Source organism: Ipomoea nil, unplaced genomic scaffold, assembly GCF_001879475.1.
Source record: "Ipomoea nil cultivar Tokyo-kokei standard unplaced genomic scaffold, Asagao_1.1 scaffold2973, whole genome shotgun sequence".
NCBI lineage: Eukaryota > Viridiplantae > Streptophyta > Magnoliopsida > Solanales > Convolvulaceae > Ipomoea > Ipomoea nil.
The window spans coordinates 114,943-119,305 of NW_017619401.1; positions in this window are offsets into that span (position 1 = coordinate 114,943).

Sequence of the window (4,363 nt, forward strand, 5' to 3'; positions counted from 1 at the left end):
TCCTACTCAAAAGGGTATACTTTGAGAATCAATTTCTCATTCACCCATTATCTGTTTTGAGCGTACAATATCTCAATTTCTTCATGTCACTACGAAGAGTTCGAATCCACTTTGACCCGACTCAAATCGAAAGTGGACCCCACATATATTTGTACCACAAAATAATCACTCACACTACCACTTCCAGTCATGACCTTTAAGTTGGACGATGGACCAACTACGCTAAGCCTCGGAGTATGTAGTAACCGCAGACTAGCAGTGCATTTGAAATATAAGGGATCGTTTATCAGAGTGGAGAAATGGAGAATTTTCCAGAAAAATAAAAAATTGAAGAGGTAGGAAAATGAAAAATGAAAAAAAAAAGTTATTTCAACAAATTTACTCCTCCGAATTCTTTTTCTATCTCCATTCTCCACCTTTCATAAAGAATTTGAAGAATCCATAATACATCTTCTCCAAATGGAGAAATGGAAACACATGAGTGTGAACAATACTTATTGGCCAAGACAAGACAAGATGTCCTAGGTTTAAGTCTTGCTAGCGCTAGGGGTGTCAAAGTGGGCCGAAACTCGCAGGTTAGCCCGCACCCGCCCTGCGATGGGCCTGGTTAGGACCGCAAGAAATTAGGCTCGCGAAAATGCGGGCCGAACGGGCATGGCCCGCGGAGGGTCAAAGCCCGCACAGGCAAACCCGCACTGGTTGCGGGCCGGCCTACGGGCTAGGCCATATTTAAAAAATAAATAAATAAATTATATATATAATATATTTTTTAAAAAAAACCATATATATAATATTTTAATTCTCAGGCAGTGTGTAGATCTCACTATCTGAGAGTACGCAGAAGGGGAGAAATCCAATAATTCAATAATCATTCGCCAATTCTTAATTCAATAATTCTAAAGTACGTAGTTCTTCGGTTCTCCCGTCTCCATCCACCTCCAACTCTATCAAACAATTATTAAAACTAAATCATCAATTCATACATATTTATGAATTACTAAATCACCTCCAAATCCAGCAAACATACATATTTATATATGTACTAGTATTTTTTTATGCGCGATGCGCAAAACATAGGTGCCCAATATTAAAATTTATATTAAAATTTTAAATTTATTTAGATTTTAGATGTTTAAATTATTGTAAATAATAATAATAATAATGTAAAATATTTTTATAAATTTGATATTTATATTTAATTTTAGGAAATAACTAACATATAACTCCAATATATAATGTGTATTATATTATTATTATTATTATTATTATTATTATTATTATTATTATTATTATTATTATTATTATTATTATTATTATTATTATTGAAGAAGAAGAAGAAGAAGAAGATAAGAAAATATATGGTAGATGCATGTGCATAGTAACAATAGTGGAAAAGATAACGGAAGTTATAACGGTAGGGGTATATTTGTCCAAAATATTGTATAGTACAACTTTTATAGCATGTATCAAAAAAATTAATGAAAAAATGGACATAAATGAAGGGTATAACATTCATTCACACTTATTATGTTTTTAGATTATACACAGACGGAAACTGTAGAGGGAAAATCTAAAGTCGAGAGAGAAATAGAGTGTGCTGTTGAACCCTAGCTTTGATCACCCTTCTACAGTTCTGCTCAACACGCGGTATCAATCCAGGAGATTTGGGCGAGGTTTATGAATTTTATGGAAGTTTCCGGTGCATTGAGGTGTATAATACACCGTGAGCATGCGAAAGAATGACCAATAAATAGTGTCATATTTCAAGCGATTTTAACATGTTTATATACTATTTAATTTCTTTTTTAATTTAAGTGATGGTCCGCGGGCCAGCCCGCGAGACCCACAAGCCCGCATGAGGCGGGCTCCTGTATAATTTCAAGCCCGCGGACTTCGCGAGCCGGCCCGCAACAGCCCACCAAATAAAAAGCTCGCAGTGGGGCGGGCCTAATGAGGCGGGCCGACCCGCATTGACACCCCTAGCTAGCTAGCGCTTCTCATTTAGATTGCTTCTTCCTTAAGATTTTTTCTTCTTCCTTTAACGCCTCTTCTTCAGATTATTATTATTATTATTATTATTATTATTATTATTATTATTATTATTATTATTATTATTATTATTATTATTATTAAATTATTATTATTATTATTATTATTATTATTAAATTATTATTATTATTATTATTATTATTATTAAATTATTATTATTATTATTATTATTATTATTGAAGAAAAAATGTACAAATGCTATATAGGAAGATTGTATTTAATAAGATTAAAAAAAAATGGAGAAATGAAAATCTGGAGGGATGGAGAAATTGAGAAATATAATGAACAAATAAAAAACTGAAAATGAAAAAACGGAGAAATAAAGTAAACCACTCCTAAAAATTTTTTAATTTAAGTTTAAGATTAAAAAGTGAAATACAATGGATATTTTCTTTTTTTCCTTTAGCCTGAGATAAATGAAATTTACTTCAAAATTTAAGAAATTATATAAGTTTAAAGATTAAAAAGTGAAATACAATGGATTTTTTTTTTCTTTAGCCTGAGATAAATGAAACTTACTTCAAAATTTAACAAATTATATAAGTTTAAAGATTAAAAGTGAAATACAATGGATTTTTTTTTCTTTAGCCTGAGATAAATGAAATTTACTTCAAAAGTTGATGGATAGTTAATCACTTTTTATAAAAGCGGAAAATATCAGAAAAAGTACATAACCATATATTACATATAGCCGTAAGGCTTTTCACAATTTGCTGCTTCCATCACTCATACCATAATGTGTGCATAGCCACAGAGTGATCAAGAATGCAACCTTATTTAATTTATAACACTTAGTATATATATATATATATATATATATATATATATATATATAGCGGAGCCGATTAGTATTCGGATCCATGCATGCAGCGGCTTTAGGCATACAATTTGGGCGGAGAGCTTCAGGGCCGGATTTTAGGCTGTGCAAGCAGGGCTACCGCACAGGGCCCCCAATTTTAGAGGGGCCCAAAATTTTAGAGGTACAATATTTAATTTTTACCTAGGTAGTTTAGAAATAAAAATTAAAAGTTTTCAATTAAACTTAAAAGGTTCTAGGAAGAGATGGTAAAAATATGTATTTATTATATTTTAACTTGGAGGTCAAGAGTTCGAAACTTGCATGTATTGGTTTTAAAATTGTGATTTTAGTAGGGGCCACATTTATTTACCAGAACAGGGCCACAAAAACTTAAAATACGGCCCTGGAGAGCTTAATGGGCCCCTCGGAGAGATGTTATACGCAGTCAGAGTTCCAGAACGGCGACTGGCAGTTATGGGAGCCATCATCAGGGTGGGTGGTGTATTCACCGGAGGACTACCGGCGCAGGCTCCTGCCTGGGCGACTAACATGCACGACCTCATCAGATTGCTTTGCACGTTGAGAACATTTGTGACAATTTTGACGGGATCTATGACGGCAGAACCGCTGATTTGTCCTCCGGGTTGGGTCGTGACGGCGCCGGCAACACCGAGTACGCCAGATGGAGTTAGGCACATCAATTCAACCGTGGCGTTTGCCTGATCGGGAGGTCCTCCTATAGGTTCCAACTCAAGGGTGCCGGTGAGATTAATTGTGATGTTACTCAGGGGCTGGGCTGTCGACGGCGGTGTTGCTGCCATGATAGCAGCGCATACAAGCACGAAAAGGGTCGAGTAGGAATAAGCCATTATATTATAGATAAAGAGTTGATTGTTTATTTGTGTTGTGTGTTGTCAATTGTTGGTAACAAACCCTTTTATAGGGTTTTTATTTTATTTTATTTTATTTTTAAATTATTTTTTTTTAGCGAAAATAACACTTTTTCCCCTAAGTTATATACTTATAGCACTTTTCAATTCCCCCTGAATTATTCAAGTGGCTGTTTTTCCCCTTGAAATGTTAAATTGACATATTTATCATTAAAATAAATATTTTATTTAGTTTTCTTCTCCAACAAATTATGACCACGATTCCGTTCAAACCGAATAGACACTATAGCAACTAAACTGAAATATTTCAATTACAATTTAGAATCGAAACCTGATATTTAAAGTTTATTAAAATCGCGAACCAGAATGGCCGCAGGTTCATGCTCCGAACTGAAAAAAATAAAATACATTTATTGTGGAATTTAGACTATTTTAAAAATAAAAAAAAATAAAACTTTAAGATAAAGACAGTTCAAAATCGCGAACCCGGATCCGGAACTACCGATTCACGGTTCAGGATCCAATTTTTTTTTATTCATAATTTTAATAAACTGAAATCCAAATATTGGGTTTTGGATCTGTATCATAATCGAAACTTTCAATTCAATTGCTATAGTGTATGGTA